The 13134-nt window shown below is 33.1% G+C and overlaps 1 non-coding gene across 1 annotated transcript; it reads left to right on the top strand.

Annotated features, from left to right (window-relative positions):
• The first annotated feature begins 12458 nt into the window (after positions 1–12458).
• On the top strand, positions 12459–12622 carry LOC136404501 (U1 spliceosomal RNA). The gene has a single exon (XR_010751269.1). It is a non-coding gene; the product is annotated as a U1 spliceosomal RNA (small nuclear RNA).
• The last annotated feature ends 512 nt before the right edge of the window (positions 12623–13134 follow it).

Below are 13134 nucleotides of genomic sequence, written 5' to 3'. Positions count from 1 at the left end.
TTATCATCTTGTGGATCAGAAATCAGAGTAAACCTAGAATTGGGTGATTCTCTCACTCAGTGGTAATTAGCTGGCAGATAGACTGATCTGAGGACTATGTAGCATCTTTCTCATGTTTAGTGCCTTGGCAGGAATGCCTCGATAGCTAGGTTTAGCTGAAACCATTGACTAAAAAGCCTTCATGTAGATGGTTTAATTTTGCACTTTCCAATAATTAAAGATCTTATATGTAGCTCAGTCATCTCAAAGAAATAGGACCAGGAGAGTCTAAGCAGAAGCTTCAAAGCATCTTATGATCTAGCTGAAAATGTGTAGAACTCTGCTCAAGTAAGTCCCAATTTTTAATCAGAGTCAAGGGAAAGAGAATTAGATTTCACTTATTAGTAAGAGGCATAGCAAATTATGTACAGCTATTTTTAATCCACTGGAACATTATATAGGGAAAGACTACCCACTTGCTATTGAGGATAAGTATGTAGATACCAATACCAATGAATTAATTGGTAGTTTGGTGGCTGAAGAATGAAGTAGTATTTTCCTGAGATGTTCTATTATTTTTTCCATGGAAAATAAGTGATGTCATTCTAGATTTTAGTAGATGTTAAATATTTAACAGTTTTAATCTGTCCAGTGATTTATTTAAAATGTTTTACTTTAAACATGTTTAAATGTTTATTTATCTATATTTCATATGGCAAGATGCCATTAGACACTGTTACCAAAATCACTTTGTGTTTTAGATCTAAAGTTGCTTTATTGATATCTTCTTTTCAAATAAGTGCATCTTAATATCTATATTACCTATGAAATTAATAGGTAAATTATATCTTATTTTATACACATCAGGGTTTAGCTTATAATTTTTGGCATACACATTCTTTTATATAAATTAGCATGATTTCTGAAGGACTACAAAGCAAAACAAAACAAGATACGAAGGTTGAACAAAAATTGCACATAAATGATCTGCCACACAACTCATTGTTTTTAGTCAAGTTTATTTCGCCTTCCACAGTCGTGTGTGCACACGTGTGTAAGTTGGTAAAAGAGAAAAGTTATTTCAGAATTAACGTGGTGTGGTCAAGGAAACCTGAAATGTTGAAAAATGAGCAGCACTGAATAATATGTACATCAGGCCAGTGCAATAAAGCCAAACTAAATTGGAGGAGAAGGAAGTGAAGGAAAAACCACAAGTTACAGTAACTATGACTGTCACAATTGTCAAATATTTTCCATTACTAAGAATCTCCTCATCATCCTTATGAAATAATTAATTTCCAGATGGAAATTAGCATATGGGAAGGAATAGGTGTGGCTAACAAAGCCTCAACCCAGTTAAATGGTCTAAGGAGACATACTTATATGAAAGGTACTATGAACAGTCTACTACTACCATTATCTCAACTTGGAATCAAGAAAATGTTTGATTGAAGTCAAATAAACCCAATGTTTATGTCCAATATATAAAATCAGAAAACATTTTCTTTAAAATTAAAGACACTGAAATTATACAAAATATCTACATAAACTGATAAGTTTAATTAAAAATACATCAAATAATTAAATTTGTGTTTTTAAAAATCAAGACAATCTTGTAGTCTTAAATATTCAAAAAGAACTTCTAATGCCAACCTCAGAAAACTCTGAGGAATTTTAAAATGCATGTAACTTTTTCACCAAACTACAGATTAGCTTTCTTGTAGCTGTTTGTATGTCATCTGTGAACAATGTGAGAAACTACAGCTGCTACCAAATTAAATACTATTCTTTGTGATTTGCATCTTTATTTCACTAGAGAAATGATAAAAGAATTGAAAGAAAAAAAGAAAAATAAGAAGTAGAGCAGATGTCATTGGGAATGACCAGCATCTATAATCCAAGTAATAATTCATATTTGTGTTCTGTATGCTAAAGTGGAACTGTCAAATGGGGATCCACATTATGGTCTCTAAAAAATTATTAAATAAAGCAATGTGATACAACCAGTGATTAATTTTTTGCTTCTATTACTTTACCTACAAACCCTCTATATTAGTAAGAGTTCTAATTAAAAGAAATCCACTCATCCCACTCATCTCTCTATAGCATTTTCCTTGCTCAAAACTATTTGGGAATTCTATACTAAAATATACTCTGTAGGTTAATCCTTTTTTTTAATTTTTATTTTTTATTTTTATTTTTTTTACAGGGACAGAGAGGGAGTCAGATAGAGGGATAGATTGGGACAGACAGACAGGAACGGAGAGAGATGAGAAGCATCAATCATCAGTTTTTCATTGCGACACCATAGTTGTTCATTGATTGCTTTCTCATATGTGCTATGCCCGCGGGCCTTCAGCAGACTGAGTAACACCCTGCTTGAGCCAGTGACCTTGGGTCCATGCCAGTGAGCTTTTTGCCCAAGCCAAATGAGCCCGCGCTCAAGCTAGCAACCTTGGGGTCTCGAACCTGGGTCCTTCCGCATCCCAGTCCGACGCTCTATCCACTGAGCCACCACCTGGTCAGTCTGTAGGTTAATTCTTGAACATGATCCAAATGCATATTGAAGTGAGTGCCAATAATTTGTCTTATTTCCTACCACATCAATATCTTTCTCACCAAAATGCCCTCTCCCATTTTACTCATGTCATTCTCTGTGTTTAAATGCTTTTCCTTTGCTGTTTCTTTTACAGCCACAAATCATGCAAAAGCCAACTCAAAGGACATATCTGTTTATATTATATATCTCTAATTCCTTATACCCTGTCAAAAGTCAAATTATCTCTCTGATTAATTTTTATTTAATATTTACTATGTTTAGATAATTTATGTCTCTAATTCTGTTAATCTGTTAAAACAACTCCAAATCTTTTTTAAAAATATGTGTGCTCCTATATCGTACAGTTGTTCATAAAAATGTTCTCAGACATATTTAATATGTCAAATACATGTTTTCTTAAGAAATAAATGTTACCTGTGTAAAAGTACTTTACTTAACAGGAGGAGCTAATAAATTGAAAATAAAAAAAATTATTAAATTTATTTTCACTGCCTGACTAGGCAGTGGCAGAGTGGATAGAGCATCAGACTGGATGCAAAGACCTAGGTTCTTTTTTGAGAAACCCTGAGGTCATCAGTTTGAGCACACGCTCATTTGGTTTCAGTGCAGGCTCACCAGTTTAAGTGTGGGATTGCTGGCTTGAAAATGGGGTTATAGACATGACCCCATGGTCGCTGGCTTGAGCCCAAACGTCACTGGCTTGAAGCCCAAGGTTGCTGGCTTGAGCCCAAGGTCACTGGCTTGAGCAAGGAGTCACTCACTCTGCTGTAATTCCCCAGTCAAGGCACTTTTAGGAAAGTAGTCCATGAACAACTAAGGTGCCACAGCAAAGAATTGATGCTTCTTATCTCTCTCCCTTCCTGTCTGTCTGTCCTTCTCTCTGTCTCTGTCCTTGTCACACAAAAAAATTACTTTGACTATATTTATAAAGTAGAATGTTTACAACCAAGCTTTTCTTTCTGAGTAGTTTTAGATAATAGACATTAAATCTAAAGAATTTTTAATTATTTTATTTCTTGATTTAGACTATTAAATTTATAATACAAGATTTCTATAATTAGATAAATAATAAAAAAGAAAAACTTCTTGATATTCTTTTCACAGTTTTCAAGTTGGTGCTTTTAATTATCATACAAAATGATAAATATTTAAGTATAACATTTCTAAAAACACTAAGGATTTTGATTTTTAGAATGTGTCAACATACAATAAAAATGTATTATTCTAATTGAGTAAAAATGTTTAATTCTAAATATTTATTTAATTATTCTTTTATTTCCAAAATAACAAATTTAGAATACTTTATTTGAAAATAAAAGTAAAAGACTGTCATATTTTCTTCTTAAAGCTTTAATAGAGAAAGTTTTTCTCTATATAAGGTCATATCCATTAAAAATATATAGTACAATGGAATTTATATAAAATAACTCTAGAGACAAATCTAGCTGTTTTTAGTAACATTCACATTCATTTAAAAAGACATGTTTCCAAAAAGTATTGGCAGGGTTCTTATGGGACATTTTACATTAGCTTGGGGCACAGTTTTCAAACAAATTTTCACAATGTTTAAACAATGGTATCTTTGTTGAGATAGATGCATAGATGATTTAAAAGCAAATGAAATATTGTATATGTTTTGTCATAAAATCCCTTTCCACAATGTTTTTCTTGGCATCTGCCAGCTTGTGTATTGTTTCTCTGACTCGGTATTGTGTCTGTTACTGTGATACATAAGAAATTTTGATTGAAAAATGAGGTTTAGAAACCTGTTTCTGAAATAAAAGAGAAATTAAGAGTGCTTTATTTTTAGTTATTTTTAATGATAATTGTACTTTTGGAATTGGTGTTCTATAATTGATAAGAGAATTTAGTAAAAACACTTTAGTCAAGACTTTAGGTTTATTATATTGTTGCATTTCTGGTTTTGAGACAGATATCTGGAAGCAGTAAGACTAAGGGCTCCAATGACTAAAGATATTAAAGATTTAAAAAAATCATGTGAGAGTTTTCCTTATGTGTTAAAAATAATTAAAAGCACTTATGATTTTATTAAATATACCATAATCTTAATAATAAGGCAAATAAACATAAAATATTCATACATTTTTTATTTTACTTCAGAAAAACAGTCCGTGGATTTAGATAAGAATATACATAATTTGAAACGTTCTAAAATAAAACAAGTTTTCTTTAATGAAGATTCCCAAGTAACCTAAATAGCCAGATGCTTGGCGAACACTACACTCAAAAGATTAATTTATCATTCATTGCACCCACCTGGCCTCTCTTCAAAAAATGTAGTCTATGAATTGATTCCCAGTATTTGAAACTGTGCACTTTGTGCATCATTGTCATAGCTCTTTTAGGTACTTCATTAATTTTGATAGTATATTGTACTTTTTTCTTAACAGCCTTTTAAAAATGTTGTTTTTCTAATGAAACCTTTTTAAAACATGAGTTTGCATAAAAGAAAACTTTACATGAAATAAGCTTTTACATAATGTTTTTAAATGAAATAAATTTTATATAAAACAAATATGTATAAAGATAATCACTGAAAATGACAGACCATAAAAATATTACATTGTTTTAGATATAATATACTTAGTGTTGGTTCATTGTTTCTTAGGTGAATTGAGATACCATTACAAATCTTTTACTCTGAAAAAATATTTAAGATAAAACTTAATTGGTCCATTTTTTTCTATTAAATATATAGAATTACATTTTCTATATTTTTATTCAAGAGTTGAAGATTATCCATTCTTTAAAATAGTTAAGAAAATTCAGCCATTTAACAAAATATTGTCATAAATGAAAGGCGTGAGAGATCTTATACCAAGTATCACATAGGACACAAAGATGAAAACTACATGGTTGTTACTTAAGGTCCAGTAAAGGTTATTAGTCACTAAAGCACTGAAATATCTGATAAAGTCAGTAATGGCTACAAAGTAAGGCAGAAAATATTTAGGGTAAATGAATAAGAAAATGCATCCGAAAACAAGAATGACATCGAGGATCAGATTTTCATAGGTAGAGAAATATGTGATGAATCTTTCAACCAAACTCTTTTAAAAAATTAGACACTTAGCAGTGTATATTTACAGCTAAAATGTTAATAGTTTAAAATATCATTTCTTGTTTTAAAACGATATCATAATTAGACCCTTAAATTATAAAATTATAGAAAATTTGATTTGACAATTAGAAAAAAGTAACAAGAACTAAAGAATGCAGTAAAATTATTGCAAAATGTATTTATCTTTTTTAGCTTGAGACCTAGGGTGAAGGGAATAGTTAGTCTGTAATAAAATATAAAATATTTGTCTCACTCAATAATCTATGTAGAGTTGAAAGCAACAATCATGCCAGGAGTGTCAGTAGAAGTTGGACATGAAAGGCTAGGCATGAAGTTCAGTGATTCAGGTATTAAAATTTAACAATTTCTCATTAAATAAAAAAGCAGAATCATTTACTGATCCATATAATTCATTAACTCAACTTTTATTAAAGTGAGAACTATGCATCAGGAACTCGGTGTTAAGCATAAGAGATAATAAAGTCAAGAGGAGAAACTTCTATTGATTTCATAAACACTGAGAGCTCACTAGCAGAGACGGCACTTTACAATATTACAATAAGGATGATGAGCTTTACGATAGTGAAGGTAAGTACAAGAGACTGAAACAGAGCTCACCTTGCTGAAAAAGCTTTCGATAGTAATGAAACATAAGCCAACACTTTCTGGATAAGTTGCATTTTGCAGGCAATGAATAGGTGATGTGTGTTGGGAACGGGTCACCCATGGAGAGGAAAAAAACACACCCACATGTGCAAACCCATAGATTACAGAGAATGGACACAGAATGTTCAGAAGGGATTTGTGAGGGCACTCAGAGACAATATTTTGTCTTTTTTTGTAAATAAAACAAAAGAATTACCAAAGGTTTTAATATTAAAACCAAATAATCTTCTCTGTATTTTTAAAAACTTGAAGAGTCTTAAAAGAAATTTAAGGGCATGGAAAGAGCCTGAATTCTTGGACAATAATCTTCAAGTTGAGTTTACCACTCCCAGGCTCCATTAAAGGTTATGACAATGCAGACAAAGTTAAGAATCTCCCCCTACTTCAAAGTCTTTTATCCTTGTTGAAGATAAATAAAGACAACTTTGTACACACACTCTGATGTCTGAATCAGGTAGGAAGAGCCAAAGTAGGGAAGAATGGGAAGGACCAGGTTTATCCTATCTTTCCTTACTTTAAAGAGTCCCAGAAGAACTAAAAAACAAGCCTTCTGTTTTTAGTAATCATACAAATGACTTCAAGTCAATTCAACCTTAATCTGCTGAAACTTTCTGTGGAAGCTGAGCTTTCCCTCATCCTTAAGATTAAAGAACTCAACTGGTGTCACACCTAAGTCTCATACCCAGAGGATATATAGGGACTAGAACAGAACCAACCTGGGTCTTTGTGGTTCCTGGGCTGTTAAGGCAATAAAAAGGTAATAATCCATAACCTAATGGTTCTGTCTCTTTGAAACCTACAAAATAGGGCCTAAAGAAGAAACAAGAAATTCAATAATAGAAGGGACTCAAAATACAATTCCTTTGCCCCTTCTCCTATGCTCCTAGTTTGGTGCACGATGCTGTGATATTCATGTTTCAAGCTCTCACTGGAGAATTCCTCGGGTCTGTTGATGCAGTCTTTGCCAGGGTACGGGTATGTGACTCGATTCTATCATTTAAAATCAGAGAGGCATCTGAGAAATCTACACTCCTCGAGTCTCTGGCAGTTACACTTCAAAGCACCTTCCCAGTTTGTTTGGGGCATCTTGGAATTCCAAGGTCAGCAATTAGAGCATTTGGGTTGAAAAAGTTTCACTCATATATGTTTCTCAAAAAAATAAAAATAAAAAAGAACACAGTGAATGTATTAAGAAAATAATCACTGTATGTATTATAGGCAATAGTTTGAGAGAAAGAAAAGATTAATCTAAGAAAATAATTGAGGAAACAGTTTTAAATAGCCTATGAAGAGAATGATGTTGATTATCTGGGCTAATATAATGTCAAACAATAGAATAAAATTCTTTGTGATTTTAAGTTTAATGTTGATGAACCATAAAAAGCTAATCCTCAGTACTTTGACCATTTCTCTACAAATAATGTCCTTTGGTCATAACCACAATCCCACCATGACCAATAATTGCTATCTTTTTTTATTCTCCATTTCAAAAATCTCACTGTGCTAACACCACCAGTCATTTTCCTAGCTCCATTCAAACTTTATATTTTTCCTGACTTCAGTGATACTCTAATCCCTTCACCACTTGAAGAACTTAAGGAAAAAAAAATTCAGATTGATGAGGACACCAGTCTCAATGATCAGATTTCAGACTGTATCTCTCCAGTCTACTCACTCACCTGTGCATATACATGATAACTTTATACTTTTTCCTTTCTTTTCAGACTTTCAACATCTCCCATTTATTCTCAGTATTAGCTTATATTATTGTATCCTATTAGATGGAGACAACAAAAGAAAAAAATTTTTCCATGGCTGCCTTTCACCAAATCTATTCAGCTGTCCATGTGTGTGATCATTGCTCTTCTTTCTTCTTTATTACTATGGAAGAACTTTCTAGCACCTATCTAAAATGAGCCTTCTATTTGTGTATGAGATTCCTGCTTCCCCTACTCACCTAGAGTTATTACTTCAACAACCTGTCCATTCCTCTTCTATATTAACTTTTTTTCTTTTTTTATTGTATAAGACTCATGAAAATACATTTATGTTCTTACATTCTCATATTAGGAAAATCACCTCTTGATATTACAGCCCTCTCTAGTTTCAATGCTGTTTAACTTTACTGTGAAATTTCTATAAAATGTTGACTATAGTAATTGTTTCTAATTTCTTTCCTTTGTTCTCTATTAGAACATGCTTTGTTTGTTTGTCTGCTTGTTTTTAGAGAGATGCAGGGAGAGAGAACAGGAATATGGAGCTGCTTCTGTATCTGACTGGGGAACTGAACTAGCAACCTCCATGCTCCAGGCAGATGCTCCAAGCAACCAGGATATACAGCCTGAGTTTAATGTTCATTTTTTTATTAAGTGATTTATTTTTAGAGAGACAGAAAAAAGAAAAGAGAGAGAGAGGAGGTGGAAAGGAAACATTCACTTGTTGTTCTACTCAATTGTGCATTAATTGGTGGCTTCTCATGTGTGCCCTGACTGGAGATCAAATCTGCAATCTTGTCGTTTTCAGACGATGCTCTTAACTGACTGAGCTAACTGGCCAGGGTCCAATAAAGCTTTTATACATACTATTTTATCAAAAATACTTGTGAAATCATTCATAATCATCTCTTTTCTAAATATAGTAATTATTTCTCAGTTTTGAAAAACATTTTTCATGTTATTTTAAATGATATTCTCCGGGTCTCATTTTCAATTCTCTGATCTATTCCTGCACCCACATCTCTTCTGCTATTTCATCATGCTTGCATATTTTTCATTGTATAGAAGTACTCACTTCATTGGAGAAGGAACAAAAAAAGTCTCTATACTATCACACAAAAAATTTTCTTGCTGCATTATTATTGTATACTTACATTCTGGGGGGACATATATATTTTGTATATTAATGTCTAACTTATTGGGGTCCAAAGATAGCTTGTTCATGGACTACCATAGCGGTTATGGATTTACACTGGTGTCAGTACACTAAAAGTTATTGCAATCAACAGGCCCTTTGTATCAGCAGCAGCAATAGTAGCAAAACCATTAGAGAACTTCAATAGAATTATCTAGGTTGTAGGATCATCAACTTTGGGATACAGTTATAGAAAGCTTAACAGAAAAATAAGCAAATAGGAAAGTGGCCTCTATAGAAGGCATTGTTAACAAATGTCCTCTGGTATTTCAGATAGCCGAGAGGGACACATTTGATATAAAGACAGAAATTCTTCCCAATATCACATAGTTTTTCTATTATTATATAAAAATTTTAGTAGGTGTCCAGAAATGTATCTTCTTGAATCTTGTGGATTTGATTTTAAAGGTCTAAACTTTAGGACAGCAATCAGAATAAATTTCTGATAATCACTGCAATCTCTTGATTAACACACTTGGTTTTACAATGAAGATCGCTGCATGTGAGATTCTGCAATGTTGATTTCTTTTTCTAATGTCTTCCAAATACTAATAAAAATAGGGTATGCATGGAGAATGTTTGCAGATTAACTAGGACTGGCAGTGGATGCCTACCATCTGGTGCTACAAAGCATGGATGGATTAGTTATAACAGCAGAGAGAATGAAATGTTTTGCACAATCAGATGGTAAAATGGCAATAATGATCTGTGCACATAATCGAAGTACAGTGTGGGATAGACAGAATTCTGGCAGCCAGAATCCAAAGAAAGAGCTAGAGTAATTCCACTAATTCTACCATTGGAAAGCTTCCAAATTAATATTGTTGGGACATTACAATGTCTAACTGGGAACAGAATGCACTATATTACATTGGAAAGTTAGAATTTAGATTGTGGTTGTTCTTTTTTTTTTTTTCCAACTAATTGGGATTTGATGCCAGGTCAAATATTACACAAGAATTGTAAAAATAAACTAATAAGTTTCTGTGCACATTTTTATGTTTGCAAACCTAAAAAGTAAAAGAAAACATAAACTGAATAGCAATGCATGGATCTAAGGTATTTAATAATTTTGAGAAAAGTTAGCTTTTCACAGCATACTCAAAAGAAACAAAATTAGTTAATGAAAGAGGAAAAACAAGACTTTTTATTTTTAAGAGAAGTATACATAGAAAAATATTTACACTAATCTATAAAAAGTAAAAAGTTTTCTAAGAAAACAAAGATAAAATTTATCTGAACACATACTAACACATACACACACATAGAGAAAAAGTCATTTTAAAGATGAAGGTACATATAGGAATTAAATTTCTTTTATAACATCTGTTAATAAATTATCCACAGATTTACTTTATAAGTCAAAGTCATAAAATTAATAAGAGCTAAAAATATATAAAAATATTAAACCAAAAAATTGCAAGATCACTAAAGATGTGCATCAGACGTGAAAATAATAGACAGGAAAAAAACCTATGAGAATATTAAGTAAATTAGTTATAACCTTAGGAAATGGAAACAATGAATAATTGGTTTGAATAATTGGTTATGGAATCTGGTCAATAAAAGGGACTCATGATCATAGGGACAGGAATATAATATCTATTCTTTCTGATAGTAGATTCAAATAATCAAATCACTTCAAATAACTTGATTTGTAATGAAGAAAAATATAAAATGGCTAGATGTTTTACTATTAAAATAATAAATGATTTAGCTAAAACATCAATATTTTTAGCATCATATTAAGAGAATTATCCTAAGGGAAATATACAATTTAAAATAAATGCAAGTGGTTGAGAAATATTTGAACTTGTGTCTATAAGCTCTGTATGTTCTCCAGACAAACGGAAAAATATTCAGAATTTTTTTTTTTTTTTTTTGTATTTTTCTGAAGCTGGAAACGGGGAGAGACAGACAGGCTCCCGCATGCACTTGACTGGGATCCACCCGGCACGCCCACCAGGGGGCTACGCTCTGCCGCGACCAGAGCCACTCTAGCACCTGGGGCAGAGGCCAAGGAGCCATCCCCAGTGCCTGGGCCATCTTTGCTCCAATGGAGCCTCGCTGCAGGAGGGGAAGAGAGAGACAGAGAGGAAGGAGGGGGTGGGGGGATGGAGAAGCAAATGGGCCCTTCTCCTATGTGCCCTGGCTGGGAATCGAACCCGGGTCCCCCGCACGCCAGGCCGACGCTTTACCGCTGAGCCAACTGGCCAGGGCCAAAATATTCAGAATTTAAAATGCATTTTTTTAACTTTTAAGAAGCTAAGATGTTTAAGGTGTCAAGAGACTGGTTTAGACAGTTGGTCCTGAATTACTGGAATAAAGGTCCTTGATACATTACACATATAAAATGCATAAAATAAAATGGAGTATAGATGCCTAAGTCATAGTGGAGTAAATATTTAAAGTCATTAAGGTAAATTTTGGAAGTGAATATAAGAGCATGTTTTCAGAGACAAGGATGGCAACTCTATCTACCCGCAATACAACACATAATTTCTTATTCTAAACCCAGTAGCTGATATAACCTATTTGAAATGAGAAGTAATCTCCTTTACTTAGTTACTGATTGTAAATGATAATCACATCTTCAAAATACTTTCACAGCAACATTTACACTAGTGTTTGCCTAAGTAACTAACTGGGCACCAGAATAGCCAGGCCAAGTGTGATATCCCATGATAAGGGGGTTCTTTTATCTTTCATTTTACGACCCTATGAAGACATTGATACATTTTATTGAGAAAAGCCAGCAAATTGCAACAGTGTTGTTTTAAAAAACCCACTTAAGTGTAGAATATCTAAATGCTAGGGGGAAATGAGTGTCTATATTTGAGAACTTCACTGAACGATCTGCTATGTGCTGAACCGTTAAAGCCACATACAAATACTCTGTCTCAAGAAAATAATTCCTTAAGGGATCAACAGATATTGACCTCTATTTATCTGAGAAATTATTTAAGCAAGATATTTCCAGCCAACTAGTCATACGTAGAGGTACATAAAACAGGCCAACCATCATAAATTAGGTAGAGTGATCTAATGTATTAGATAAGTTCAGAGACTTATTTATAGAATGATCATGAGTAGAGGAGTGAGCAGAGGGACTTTCTATTCTAGGGTCAATATCTTCAGGTCTTGGTCAGATAAGCTCATACCCAAATGCTATGATGTCAGCATAATGCCTTGTATAAATGTCAGATTCTAATTAATTCTGATCTGGCATGATAACCTTCTAGAACGAAAGAATCAGTTATTACACTTACCTGGCAAAGGAGATACCATGATCACGAAGGTGGTTTTCCCAGGGCGAGGCTTATCCATTGCACTCTGGATGTGCTGACCCCTGCAATTTCCCCAAATGTGGGAAACTAGACTGCATAATTTGTGGTAGTGGGGGACTGCGTTCGTGCTCTCCCCTGTTAAAGAAGAAAAAAAAAGGGAAAAAAAGAATCAGTTATAATAATGGTGCATTGAACTTCCTATCTTGATTCTGAAATGACTAATGCCTTATTAATCAAATATATCATGTTATTATGGATATTAGAGGCTATTTGAATTTGTTATGCAGAAGATTTGCCAAGATGATATTACATCCCCTGATGCTTTGAAATGTCTATTCTTTTGTCTTTATAAGGAGGACAACTTGACTCAACTCTCATTCTAGAAAACTGTTTAACACTTTAAAGGCATTAAATGCTGCTCTGTTAAGCCAACTTGATTTTTTTCCTGTGTGTTTAAACATTTGTCTTGATTCTCCATGAAGCAATTTTAGTTCCCTTAGTTTGATGTGCACAGGTACAGGCATACTTCAGAGATATTGCAGCTTCAGATCCAGAGCAACACGGTAAAGAAACCATCACAATAAAGTGAGTCACACAAATATTTGCTTTCCCAATACACATAGGATTTATGTTTAAACTATATTATAGTT

This window comes from Saccopteryx leptura, chromosome 4, assembly GCF_036850995.1.
Source record: "Saccopteryx leptura isolate mSacLep1 chromosome 4, mSacLep1_pri_phased_curated, whole genome shotgun sequence".
NCBI lineage: Eukaryota > Metazoa > Chordata > Mammalia > Chiroptera > Emballonuridae > Saccopteryx > Saccopteryx leptura.
This window is presented reverse-complemented; position numbering and strand designations above follow the sequence as displayed.